Genomic DNA, 14,971 nt, shown 5'->3' with positions numbered 1-14,971 from the left:
CAGTTCCTGGAGTAAAAAAAAAAAAAAAACAAACAAACAAACAAAAAACTGTCCTCTTGAAATGACCTTTGGAAATCCTTCATTGATATCCTGGTAAACATAGTCCAAGGGAAGCTTAGGAGTCTATTTGCCTAAAAAAAATCTAGCAGAATGTGTTCATATTACTTGTCACCTTGTTACAGGGGAAACAGTCCTCCAGAAACATCAGTGAGAGATTGTTTAGACTTAGAATGTCTCTTTCACTATCTGTTAGGGATTGTGCTTTATGGTGATATTTTATTTGTACTGAAATGTGATTTTAATTTTATGTTAATAAATAAAGTTGCCCTGGGGTCAGAGCTATTAGAGCCATAGCAAGAGCATGGTGGTTAGAAGAGCTAGGTAGATTTCTGTGTGTTCAGGGATACAGCCAGTATTGGAGACATATGCCTTTAAGACCTGGAGGGCGGTACTTACAGGCAGTAACAAGGCAGTCATGTGGTTGGGTTTACAACCAATGAGAAGGCAGAACAGAAAGACTATTTAAAGACAGACAAACAGGAAGAAGTGCTCTCTCTCTTGGGGAAGCTAGGAGCACTGCAGGAGGTAAGATTTTAGCTCTGAGCTCTGACCTCTCGGCTTTCTTTTTTACATTGGCTCTGTGTTTCTTATTTTAATAAGACAATTGGTTACATCTACAGTGTTTAGTTAATTGATTTGAGAAAAACACATCTTAATTTTAGTATCCATTTCAGACTGAAAGTATAACATTTCTGCTAGACAATGTCCCAGTACTGGAGCAAATTCCTAAGATAAATCAATCAGTAATAGCAGATGCTACACAGAAATTTTGGACAGAATAATTTCCTGAGCAAATAATTTTTGAATTCTAAAATGGAGAGGGCCAAATGAACACTAGGATGCATGCACTAATTCATTTCCCCTGGTTCTTGTCTATGGATATAATGTGACTCTGCCTCAAGATCTGGCTACCTTGAATTCACTGCAATGATGAATTGTAAGTTGGAGATGTGAGCCAAATAAACCTTTGCTTTAAAAAGTTTTCTTTGCCAGGGCATTTTATCATAACATAGCAACTTCTTCCAGAGTGCAAGTGGGAACACTTTAATAAGTATCTGCTTAATGGAGCATGATAGGGAGTATTATTATATTGGGAAAAGGACAGTATGGATTGTTTCCTAAGTCAGGGAGAACAGGGTGACACTATGATGCCAATAAATGTTCTAGATCTAAAGTACATATTCTATTTCCTGCTGTGTACAGCTAGGAACTGGGGAGAGAGAAGTGGTAAGGGGCCTCATTGACCACAGATGTGTACCTAGGAAACAAAGGAAGGAGCCAAATCCTCAAGACCCTCTTTTCTCCTCAATAATCCAGGTATAAGAAATATTTGCATTATTTCATATAATCTACCATCTAAGTACTTTAACAGGTAGCTGCTCCTACCATCCCTGCCTTAAAGTATGGGCTGTCAGGTCAGCAGGACACTTGTATGTGGGTGATCTGGGACTAGACACCAGGTCATGTAATTCCAAAGCCCGTGCTATCTCTTCCTTTCTATAACTGGTGAAGATGATCCTGCTTCCCTTTTAAAGATGAGGAAACTAAAGCTGAGAATCCTTAAGTGAGGATAATTTACCAAAGAGAAGTAAGGCCCAATTCAGGCTGGAGGACATACTCTCTCTCTCCCTCTCCACATAGTTGCACAGGTGGAACGGAGATTGTATACTCAGGGTCCTGGGACAGTGTATGTAGTCTGAAAGTTCAGCCAGCACCTTAGACAGCAGATCGAAAGGGTACTTGGGGAGTTCCCATTTCCTGTATCTAGCCTCATGCCTATAATTTAATGTTATCAATCTTGACTTCACCGAACATGTAAACTACACAACTGTCTGACAAGTACTTCTTGCACCAACTACTGAACTCTATTACCACCTGGCAGGCTGAAATGTGCTGAAGTGAGAATCGCCCTGGCGCTGACTCTCAAGGCTGCAGGTTGTCTGCATCCCTGGACAATGATGAGCACTGGTGGAGATAAAGAGAGAGGAGAGGAGGCAATGATATTTTATTCTTGGCACTGACCATGGTGTTATGAAGGGTGGGCTGCAAAAGTGTCATTCAAAGCTCAGAAACAGCCCTGCTCTCATTCCCCACACACATCTCTCTCTCTCTCTCTCTTTCTCTCTCTCTCTCTCTCTCTCTCTCTCTCTCTCTCTCTCTCTCATCTGATAACACCTCTCTCCTCTTATTCTTCCAGTCTTGATGGAGTGAGAGTATATGACAGGCTTGCTGACATGGCTAGGACCAGGGAAGGTAGGTTCCCAGGTCATTGTCCCCTATTCCAATGGGCTTCCTTTTTTTCTATAAAACACCCATGCTGAGAAGAAGGGACAACAGACTGCTTTTTATTTTCCCTTCCTTTGTGAAAGAATCTGTTGTCCATGAAATCAAATAAAGGTGAAATAATATTGACCAAAAAAAAAAAGAGAGAGAGAGAATTTGTTTGCTGTGGTGTTTCAGTGGGCATGATGACTAATCTTGGCTGTGAAGCTGACACCTGAGAACAGGCACCTCAACTGAATAATCGCTTGCTTCAGCTTGGCTCATGGTCACATCTGTGGAGTCTTTTCTCCATTGCTAACTAAGGAGGGTCCAATCCACTGTAAGTAATGTTCTGTAGTAATAGATTACTAATCAAATGATTAGTGTACACTACTGGGCTACTGTTAAGTGAAAACTTAAAACCGATAGTACTCTCAGTGGGCCTAGATTCTAGCTAGTAAATGAAATATTATAGGTAATTGGAATATCATCAAGATATGAATTAAGTTGCAAAGCTGTTCCCTGTGGTCCCCCAGAAGGTTAAAAATTACCCATTGAAAATTTCAGTTTAAATATTTGTTTTTACATGAAACACAGAATTATCTCCCAAAAACAATTGTATAATTTAGTGAGCTATCTTGTCTTTTGGCAAATACCATTACTTTTTGTTAACGTTGTAGAAAAGTGCTGTTGCCTGCCAAATCTCAATGGGCTCATCCATGTGTCATACTTTGTCAAAACAATTGTCAGTAGATGTTGTATGGATGGAAGGAGAATGAATAACACAAGACAATGGTATAAAAAGACTAAGAAGCCAAGGTACACCATAAAATTAGAGTCATACTCAAGCAGTCTTGCTTTAATTTGTTGAATTCTAGTCAATTTGTAGATATACAATCAAACAATACATTCTTATTATTGTATGCCACTGAATGTTATGTCAGTTTTATAAGCTGATAACTAAGAAACACTCTGTAGTGAAATTGATACATCCCATACACAGACTCTGCCTTCGATTTTAATTCATCATCACCATCACTGTTCTAGTCACTGTATGCCAATGCCCCTCAAATTTCTACTTATATCCCCAGTTCATGTCTCAAGACTACAGATTCACATAGAACCTCCTACCTAATGACTTCACTTAAAATTTGAAATGTTAGTTAATAAAATATCTTCAAAAGCAAACTCTATAACTTCATGCAAAGTTGTTCAAGTGGAACTGTTTTTACTCTCTTAATTTATTACACCAACAAGCAAGGCTGAAAATCTTTTCAAGACAATCATAAGTTGTTCCTCTGTTTTGCTACATGTTCTTTCTCACAAACACAAGAGGGTTCTTGGAAAGGTTGCACTAAGACAGAGTCCAGCAAGAAAAGAGTTTCAGATGATTTCTGCTACAAGAGAACATTGTTGACGGGTAGATTGCTTAGTACATGAGAGCTGATTCTCAGTTCTGCTTCTATAGCCATGAGATTTTTCTGCTTCTAGAATACTGTTAATGACAAATGCACTATGGTCTCACTCTGATGAAACCTAATTTGTCTTTAGCATCACTTCCTCATCCCATGATTCTACTGTATCACAGTGCTTACTTTATTTTAAAGACACAGGTATTGGCATATAATAGTGTCAACATAGTGTCTAAAATACTAACATTTTGAATAAAACTAATGGTATTGCTCCTGTATTCCAAAAGAATCAGACCATATTTATAAAGACTTCACGATTGATAGATGAACAGATTAAAAAGCAACTCTTGAGGACTGGGAACTTTAATCTGGAAGAGACACACATAAGACTAAGAGCTATGAGATGTCAACAAATATCTGAAGGTATAACTGAAGAAGAAGTATTAGATGTTATTTACATTGCAGCTTCATGTTAGATAGATCTAGGACAAAGGTAGCACTGCTCAAAGATAGAGCAAGCACCTTAAGCAAGTACTCACTCGCTCATCTCGGGAAGTGTGCAAGCAAAGGTGGATGTGCTGTTCACATAGAAGTATAAGCTTTCTTTTCATTCTGATATCAACCACATGTGTGGTTCTTTACACTAATACTTTTAATATCTGTAATGTTGGTGATAACACAAGAAGCTCTGATCTTTAATCTATACAAAATAACTTCTATAGAATTAAGCTCAAGAATATTTTTGCAAGATACTTTGTTGAAAACTCACAAGAAGGGGAGTAAGGTGCTGTGTCAATGAAGTGGAGTTTCCAAGTTTGTGTGTGTGTGTTGGGGAGAATGTTGCTTCTCAGACCTATATGGACAACTTTCTTAGGAAACAATATAGCATAAACAGATGTATCTATCCAGATAGCTTGCGTATATTACTGATTAAAATCTAGTGGTGCTTAACTAAAGAATTTTCTTTAGCATGCAACAAAAGGGAATCTACTTTAATTGGGGAAGCCAGGCATATTAGTCAGGGCTCCCAAGAAAAATAGAAACAATGGGTGTGTACTGTAATATTTTTCTTAATTATAGGAAATTAGCCTGTCAAGAATTCATATTTGATGAACCCTCTCCTTCTACTTCGTGTAATAAATCAACTGCTTTACATTTGGAAGTTGAGTTGCCATTAATGGGATGAGATGCAGTCATCATCTTCATCAAGGCCATACAACAAGATTTATATTAGCCTCTATGTGCTGCTACCTTGTTTGTGTTCTGGTGTACCCTTTTTACAATAAGAACTGTCTTGTTGAGATACATTTGCTTTGTTTGTATGATCCTTTGTGCCACACAGAATGTATTTTTTTTTAACAGTTACACTGAAGAAAGGCACGATTGCTTTCTAGAAAATTACTCACCAGATTATAAAGGCTGGAAAGTCCTACTACTGTGGGCTGGCTGAAGATGCAGGAAGAATTCCAAAGCCATTTGCTGATGCTTCCCTCCTGATGAGGTAGGAGATGCTATTTCCTTTGATTGAGACAAAATGATCCCCTGATAGGATGAAGCTAGACCATTCTAGAGAGAAGAATTGGTTTACTCAAATTCCACCCATTTAAAATAATTCCTTTCTCTCTCTCTCTCTCTCTCTCTCTCTCTCTCTCTCTCTCTCTCACACACACACACACACACACACACACACACACACAATCTTTGTAAAAATGCCCAGATTAATGTTAATGTTTTCCAAAATATCTGTGCACTGTGTCCTATTCTATTGGACTCATAAAACTTAACCATCACAAGCCAAGCATGGAATCACTCTTATAGTTCCAGCTCTCAGAAACTGATACAGGAAAATGACCTGAGCCCAAAAGTCCAGGCCACTCTAGACAACACAGTGAGACTCAGTCTCAGAGAGAAGGAAGTAGAGAAAGCAAAAGATCATTAGAAGGAAGAGAGGGAGAGGAAGAAAAAGAGGCAGAGGAGGAGAAAGAATCAAGACAGATGAGTGTCTAACCATAATAACTCAACAGCTGCTACCTATGAGCCAAAAAAGTGCCAATTTAATGATGAATTGCTGAGTATGACTAGTATAATGCAACCCATTCAGTTGTTAGACACATTTTATATATTTTATTATATACAAATTGCAGATGGGTGCAATTTTAGTCAAATGAGGATATTCTAGTGTAGATTTTTCCATGCATATTGTGAGTTTAAGAAATAGACTGAAAGAAAAATGAAAGATTGACTTTGGCCAGGGGAGCAGGTAGGCTAACTCTAGACCTTCACCTCTTCTTCTGCTCCTCAAAATCCAATCCCCCACTCTCATCCTTAGCTCTGCATCAGACAACCTGCTAAGGCCTCCTCCTCCAGATTGCCCCTATCTCCAGTGGATCACACAGAATTTTGCCTCTTAATCTCCCTCCCCTAACTCACTGCATTTTCCAAGTCTCCAACTACATCAGGGACTCCCTGGACACCTACAGGTCATTCCTTCCATGAAAGTACATAAGATAAATACCGATCTTCACCACTCCCTCCAATTCTCCAAGTCCAATTCCCCATCTCATTTCAGCTCTTTAGCAAACCTTCTGCTGTGTCCTTTCCTAATTCTCAGAAACTAGGGAACTAACTAAGCAGATCCTGGTGGAACACCTTGATTTCCTCTCTTTTGTGAAACCCAATCCATTACACACACAGCCTTTTCCACATTCCTAAATCTCGGGTACAAAAACCTGAAACACATTTTACCTGGAACTCCCAGTGCTCACACCTATCATGACCCCAGAAATTTTTTCTACAGCAACACACAGCCACCCCATTCTCCTATAAAACAGAGGAAACAAAACCCAGAAACAAATTATCCACCCAACAAAGACAAAAGCTGATACCAGGACCTAGAATTATGATCTTTCCACTCCTAGATGTCACAACACCAGGGTAAAAACACAATCAATGACAGCCATGACAATATGTCTCCACTAGAGGCTAAGTAACCTTACCACAATAAGCCCTGAATATTCCAACATATCTGAAACAAAAGTAAACGACCTCAAAATAACCTTTGTAATATGATAGAGGTCCTTAAGGAGGAAATGAAAAATCCCTTAAAGAAATCTATGAAAAACAAACAGTGGAAGGAAATGAATAAAACAGTTCAAGACTAGAAAGTGGACATAGAATAGATGAAGAGGCCCAATCTGAAGGAAATATGAAAATGAAAAACTGCAGAACTCAAACAGGCACCACACAGTCAAGTTTCACAAACAGGACAAAAGATGAAAGACAAAATCTCATGTTTTGAGGACACAATAGAAGAAATGGATACATTGGTCAAAGAAAATGTTAAATCTAAGAAACCCTTAGCAAAAAAAAAAAAAAAGTCAAGGAAACCTGTGAGAGTATGAAAAGATGAAATCTAGAATAATAGGAATTGAGGAAGGAGAAAAAACCTAGGTCAAAATCACAGAAAATGTTTTAAACAAAACCATAGAAGAAAATTTCCCTAAACTCAAGAATGTGATGCCTACCAAAATACAAGAAGCAAACAGAACAAAAAGTGACTGGACCAGAGGAGAAAGACCCTTTGGCACATAATAACAAAAACACTAAACATACAGAATAAAGGGAGAATATTAAAAGCTACAAGAGAAAAAGAACAAGTAACATATAAAGGTAGTTCTATTAAAATTACAGTGACTTAGAACAGCCTAGACAGATGTACTTCAGACTCTAAGAGCCCATAAATGTCAGTCCAGACTACTATACCCAGCAAAACTTTTAATTACTATAGATGAAGAAATTAAGACAAACCATGCTAAAACCAAATTTAAGCAATATCTAGTGACAACTCCAGCCACAAAGAAGGATCTAGGAGGAAAACTCCAACTTAAAATGGTTAACTACACCCAAGAAAACACAAAGAATAAATAATCAAAAGAAGGCAAATCAGAAGCGGGAAGCACAAATACAAACACACCACCATCTCTACCACCAATAAGGACAACTACCAGAATAACAAAATAATAGGGATAAAAAATTATTGCTCATTTATATCACTCAATGTCAATGATTTCAATTCCCTAATAAATAGTCACAAACTAAGAGAGTGGATGTGAGAAGAAAATCCATCCTTCTGGTGCATTCAAGAAAGATACCCTAGTATCAAGACTAGACATTCCATCAACATAAAGATTTAGAAAAGAATATTCCAAGTAAATGGTTCTAAGAAGCAAGCTGGAATAGCCATTTTAATAGCTGACAAAACAGACTTCAAATTAAAAGAGATAAGAAGGATATTCTATACTACTTAATGGAAAATTCCACTAATATAACATTTCAGTTCTTTTTTTAAAAAAAAATTATTTATTTATTATGTATACAGCATGTACGACTGCAGGCCAGAAGAGGGCACTAGATCTCATTACAGATGGTTGTGAGCCACCATGTGGTTGTTAGGAATTGAACTCAGGACCTCTGGAAGAGCAGTCAGTGTTCTTAACCTCTGAGCCATCTCTCCAGCCCCACATTTCAGTTCTTAACATGTATGCCCCAAACACAAATCCATCAAAGTTTGTAAAAACAACAACAAACAAAAAATAAACAAAAACACTACTACAGCTTAAATCACATATTGATCTTCACACATTGTTGGTGGGAAATTTCAATATTCCACTCTTGCCAAGAGACATAATATACATTAAAAGAAAAACTAGAGCAAATTATGCTATAAACCAAATGGAATTCACAGATATTTATAGAACATTGAAACAAAACACTTAAGAGTATAACTTCTTTTCTCCACCTCATAGAACTTTCTCCAAAGTTAAACATATACTAAGACACAAAGTAAGTCTCAACAGATACAAGAAAACTGAAATTACAGCTTGCATTTATCTGACTGCCATAGATTAATGCTGGATATCAACAATAGAAAGTTTACAAATGCATTGAAACTGAACAACTTACTATAGAATTAAAAATGTATCAAGACAGAGATTAGAAAGAAACTAAAGGCATTTTAGAATAGGATGAATAGAAATGAATACATCACATATCGAAACTTATGGGGCACAATGAAGGCAGTTCATAACACTAAGTGCCTTATAATACAATTCAGACCTTGAAAGAACAATACTGAATTTCATGTGGAAAAACAAAAACCCATGATAGCAAAAACAATCCTGTACAATAAAGGAACTTCCCAAGGTCTCACTGTTTCTGATTTTAAGCTCTACTACAGAGCTGTAGTAATAAAAAAAAACAGCATGGTATTTGCATAAAGACAGACAGGTGAATCAATGGAATCAAATGGAAGACCCTGGGGTAAATTCACATGCCTATGAACACCTGATTTTCTGACCAAAAAAAAAAAAAAAAGGCAAAATTATACAATGGAAAAAAGAAAGCATCTTCAACAAATGGTGCTGGCATAACTGAATGTCAGCATGTAGAATAATGCAAATAGTTTCATGTCCATCACCTTGCATAAAACTCAAGTCCAAGTGGACCAAAGGCCTCAACATAAATCCAATTACACAGGACCTGATCAAAGAAGTGGGAAATAGCCTTGAGTGCATGTGCACAGTATACAACTCCCTGAATAAAACAAGTAGCACAGACCCTGAAAAATTAATAAATGGGAGCTCCTGAAACTGAAAAGTTTCTATAAGGCAAAGGACATTGTCAATAAGACAAAACAGCAGCCTATAGAGTGGGAAAGATCTTCATTAACCCACATCTGATGGAGGGCTGATCTCCAAAATGCATGAAGAACTCAAGAAACTAGACATCAAAATATCAAATAATCCAATTAAAAAATAGGGTACTGATCTAAACAGAGAATTGTTTTTTTGTGTGTTTTTTTTTTTAAGACAGGGTTGTTGCCTTTTCCTGGAACTCACTCTGTAGCCCAGGCTGGCCTCTAACTCACAGAGATCCACTTGCCTCTACCTCCCAAGTGCTGGGATTAAAGGTGTACACAACCCAGCCTTAAAAAGAGTATTCTTTAAAAAAAAAACTCTAATCATTATTTTATTTTTTATATTTAAGTCATTTTAAGACAAGTGGCTTTTCACAGTTAAACACTGAAACAATCTAAATAATATTACTGTAATTACTACCTCTACATAAATATTTGCAAGAAAACCAGCATTTAAATTTGAAAACATAGAACATTGATACCAGCGCATGTATACTGAGGTGATACCTGTATAATCAGTTGTGGTGGTATTCTAATTGTACTGAAATGTGATTTTGATTGTATGTTAATAAATAAAGTTGCCTGGGGGTCCAAGCTATTAGAGCCATAGAAAGAGTGTGGCGGTCGTGGCACACGCCTTTAATCCCATAGATCTCTGTGTGTTCCGGGATACAGCCAGCATTAGAGACATATGCCTTTAAGACCTAGGGGGCTGTACATTCAGACAGTGACGAGGCAGTCACGTGTTTGGGTTTACAACCAATGAGAAGGCAGAATGACTGGAAAAAACGACTTACGCACAGGAAATAGCTCTCTTTCGAGAAGCTGGGACACAGAGGAGGAAGGGTGAGATTTTAGCTCTGAGCTCTGACCTCTTGGCCTTCTCTTTTACATTGGTTCTGTGTTTCTTATTTAATAAGACGGTTAGTTACATCTACAATCAGTAACTTTCATAAGCATAAAATACACGGCTTTTTGGATGTCATAAATGAGCTTTGTAAGTGGAGAATTCCACAATGCAACATAAGTTCAGTTCAATGTTATGACAGTTATACTAATGGAAATAAATTCTGTTGCTAGAGGAACTTAAAAAGGTAGAATATTGATTATATGACTAAACATGTATCAATAAAAACAGTCTAATAGGTACAGAAGCACAGTGACAAAAACACAGCTCACAACAGTGCTGTCATATGTACAGTAAATCATAGACTCTCCAGGCTTAAGAAACCCTAAGGCCATTGTTTTCATTGTTCTCTCTGACTCTCTTCTATAAACACAGTGGCTATGTGGTTACTTATCCTTATTTCCCTGTGAACAAATTTTCTGACTGAGTACTACTTTCAAACATCATTTTCACCACCACCAATGATTATTACTGAAAACTCATCAAAGCTTTCAAGTCTAATAATGGTTTCATGCAACTTCAGATCTATTTTGGAAGTAAATGGCTAATGAATGTTTCCTTTTATGGGTAAAGAGCCACCATATACCAATGCTATTAGCAATATGTACATATGGCATTTAACATGCTTATATTTTTTCAAAAGATTGGTAACATCAGTACTATATAGCCTATGTGCACCTGTGGCTGATAGCAGAGCTTTTTTTTTTTTTTTTTGGCTGAATTTTGAAAGTTTTAGTAACTACCATGATAACAAGTTTATTTTCTTGACAAGGTATATCACAACCTTCTTTTATGAAGTTAAATCTCAAATGGCCTAGATACTAGAACTGTTCAACATCTTAACCATCAGGGAAATGCAAATCAAAATGACTCTGAGATTCCATCTTACACTAAGTACAGCTTAGTGTAAGTAAGTACAGCTAAGATCAAAATACTAATGACAGCTTTTGCTAGAGAAGTTTGTACTCCCCCTGCTGGTGGGAGTACAAACTTGCACAGCCACTTTGAAAATCAATACAGTGGTTTCTCAGAAAATTGGAAATCAATCTACCTCAAGACCCAACGATATCACTCTTGAGCACATACCCAAAAGATGCTCAATCATACCACAAGGACACTTGCTCAACTATGTTCATAGCAGTTTATTTATAATAACCAGAACCTGGAAACAAACTAGATGCCCCCTAATCAGAGAATGAATGAAGAAAATGTGGTATATTTACACAATGGAGTATTACTCAACTGTTTAAAAAAATGGCATCACGAAATTTGAAGGCAAATGGATGGAACTATTAAAAAAAATCATCCAGAGTGAGGTAACCTAGACCCAGAAAGACATATGTGGTATGCATTGACTCATAAATGAATATTAGCTGTAAAGGAAAGGGTAACCAAGGTACAATCCACAGCCTCAGAGAGACTAGGTAACAAAGAGGGAATAAAGAAGAACACCTAGATTTCCCTGGGAAGAGGAAATAGAAGAGATCTCCTGGATACACTAGGGAAAGTTGTGGGTGGGAACACAAGGTTCGGGTTTGAGATAGATGGAGGGGGAGAACAATGAAAGAGATGTCTTGAGGCAGGGGGCATTTGGGGGTTTGATAGAAACCTGATGCAAAGGAAACTCCTACAAATCTACAAGTATGACCTCAACTATGACTCCTACCAATAGTGGATAGGTAGCCTGAACTGGCCATTTCCAGTAATCAGATTGGTAAATACCCCAATTGTCATCAGAGAGCCTTCAAACAGTAACTAATGGAAGCAGACACAGATATCCACAGCCAAGCATAGGCCAACCTCAGGGACTCCTATAGAAGAGAAGGAGGAATGATTGTACAAGCCAGGGGTGGCAAACTCATCACAAGGGAACCCAAAGAAATGGCTATCCTTGGCTCATAGGAGCTCTCAGACACTGGACTGACAGCTAGGGAGCCTACGTGGGACTGACCTCAGCTGCCTACATATGTGTGAGAGTTGTGTAGCTTGGTCTACTTGTAAGACTTCTAAAAGTGGAGGTACCTAGTGCACTGGCTGGTTTGAGGAACTTATTCCTCATAGTGTGTGGCCTTGTCCAGCCTTACTACAAGGAGAGGAGTTCAGTCCTATCACAACTTGATATGCCATGCTTTGATGACACCCATGGAAGGCCTGCCCCTTTCTGAACAGAAACAGAGGAGTTAATTTGGGTGGGGCAGAGGGGAGGTAAAGGGAGGGAATGTGAGGTTAGAAATGGGAAAACTGTTGTCAGGATGTAAAATAAATGAAAAAAATTTAATTAAGAAAAAAGAGAAAAATTGTAGAGCTCTCATACTCATAACCAAAAATATACCTGAAAGGTTTGGTACAGACTGAAGAAATCACACTCAAAAGTATTAGAAGGCAAGAAATAATCACACCCTGGGCTGAAATCAATGAGATAGAAACAAAGACAATACAACAAATCAATAAAAGAAGGGCAAGTTCTTTGAGAAAATCAATAAGAATGATGAAAAAACCTTATCCAAATTAACTAAAAGGCAACAGAGAAGATCTAAATTAACAAAGTTATTAGTGGAAAGGTGGTCATAGAGACACCAAGGAAATTCAGAGAATTATAAGCACATACTAAGATACTCAACTTACGAAGACTTATAATCCCCAGAGAAGTAGAAGGCATCATCAACAGACTCCCAATTTAAAAAAAAAAAAGAAAAATCCCAGGGCCAGATGATTTTAGTACATAAAATCTAACAGACAATACTCCTAAAATTATTTCACAAAGTAGAAACAGAAGAAAGATTGCCCAATTTGTTTCTTGAGGCCACGGTTATCCTATAAAGACTGAAGTAAGAAAGAGAGTTGCAGATCAATTTTCCTTATGAAAAAAGATATAAAAATACTCAATAAATTACTTTCAAACTGAATCCAAGAACACATAAAATAGCTCTTATAACATTTTCATAATAGGCTTCATCCCAGAGACACAGGGATGGTTCATTTTATATAAAACAATAAATATAATCTACCATATAAAAAACAAAAACCACATAATTACCTCATTAGAGGCAGAAAAGTTCTTTGACAATGTCCAACAGCCTTTCATGATAAAAGTCCTGAATAGATCGAGGAAACAAGGGACTTACCTAAACACAATTAATTCAATATACAACAAGCCCATAGTCAACATCAATTTAAATGGTGAGAAACTGAGAGCAATTCCAATAAAATCATGAACAAGCCAAGGTTGTCCAATCTCTCTAAACCTATATATTCAATATAGTATTCGAAGTAATAGTTAGAGCAGTAAGAAAACTGAATGAGATCAGCAGTATACAAATTGGACAGGAAGCATTTTATTTGCAGATTATATGATTATATATATGTGTATATATATACACACATATATTTTTTTACTTTTTTATTTATTTTTTAAATTACACTCATCACTCATGATATTCATTACTTACACTCATGATATTATTCACATTTGTGGTATACATAGATTACATTCACAGCATTCATTCAATTTTATATATATAATTATATATATATATAATATATATATATATATTAATTTTAAATGTTGAATGTCATTTCTTGAAGGGGGTAGGAGGTTAAATACAGGCTTACAGCACAATGGGAGGACCCCAGAGGGCAGAAGTTTGCTACTGATGTTTTACCATCTTGCATCTAAGCTGTTAATACCCCTTATTCAGGATACACAGACAAAAAACTTCCCTTAAGCATTCAGGAGGGTGAAACCTGGCAGGGAATTAGCATTGGGAGGATATCAACGTCAAGGTCTGCAAGCAAGGCAACAGTTACCCAAAACGGGGGCCAGGACCCTGCAGGTCCCCCCCCCTTTTATTAAAAAATGAGCTTCTGACTTGGGTTGCATGGGATGTCAGCAGGTCACCTTACCCGTCATGGAGACACCAGCTCAATATACATATATTTTTATCTCCAAAAAATTCACAAGGAATCTCCTACAGCTGATAAATACTTTATGAAAAGAAGTAGCTAGTTATAAAATTAATTCACAAAAATCAATAGCACTCTTATATACAAATGACAAATGGACTAAGAAATAAGGGAAATAACACCTTTCACAATAATCTCAAACAATATAAAATATCTTGGAGTAATTCTAGACAAACAAGTGAAAGACTTATATGATAAAAACTTCAAGTCTTTGAAGAAAGAAATTGAAAGTTTCAGAAGATAGAAAAATATCCCATGCTCATTGATTGGTAGAATCAACATAATAAAAATGGCCATCCTACCAATAGAATTTTCTACAAATTCCAAAAGAGTTCTTCCTAGGTTTTGAAAGGACAATTTTCAGTTACAAATTGAAACACAAGAAACACAGGATACCTAAAACAATCCAGAATAATAAAAGAAATGGTGATATCACCATCACAGATTTCAAGTTGTACTAAAAGAAACTATGCTAATAAAAACATTATAAAATTGACACAAAACAGACATGTTAATAATGGAATCCAATTGAAGACCAAGGCATAAATCCACACACCTATGGGCACCTTATCTTTTCAAAAGAATGAGAAACATACCTTGGAAAAAAGATAAAAACTTCAACAAATAATGCTGGTCATTATTTGATGGCTCCATGTAAAAGAATCCTAATAG

The 14,971-nt window shown here is 36.8% G+C and overlaps 2 protein-coding genes across 2 annotated transcripts in view; one reads left to right on the top strand and one right to left on the bottom strand.

The window, feature by feature from the left end:
- The window catches only part of LOC143266765 (uncharacterized), a 401,183-nt gene that overhangs the window by 117,491 nt on the left and 268,721 nt on the right, over positions 1-14,971 (top strand). The window lies entirely within an intron of this gene.
- Positions 5,152-14,971, bottom strand: part of LOC102904548 (signal-regulatory protein beta-1-like) — a 67,739-nt gene continuing 57,919 nt past the window's right edge. The window contains exon 6 of the mRNA XM_076563835.1: positions 5,152-5,300. The gene's annotated coding sequence lies outside the window, so the exon portion shown is untranslated. The remainder of the gene's footprint in view (positions 5,301-14,971) is intronic.

The sequence above is a fragment of the Peromyscus maniculatus genome, chromosome 2 (genome assembly GCF_049852395.1).
Source record: "Peromyscus maniculatus bairdii isolate BWxNUB_F1_BW_parent chromosome 2, HU_Pman_BW_mat_3.1, whole genome shotgun sequence".
Lineage (NCBI taxonomy): Eukaryota > Metazoa > Chordata > Mammalia > Rodentia > Cricetidae > Peromyscus > Peromyscus maniculatus.
Note: the sequence above shows the minus strand (reverse complement) of the source record. Positions and strands in the feature narration are given on the sequence as shown.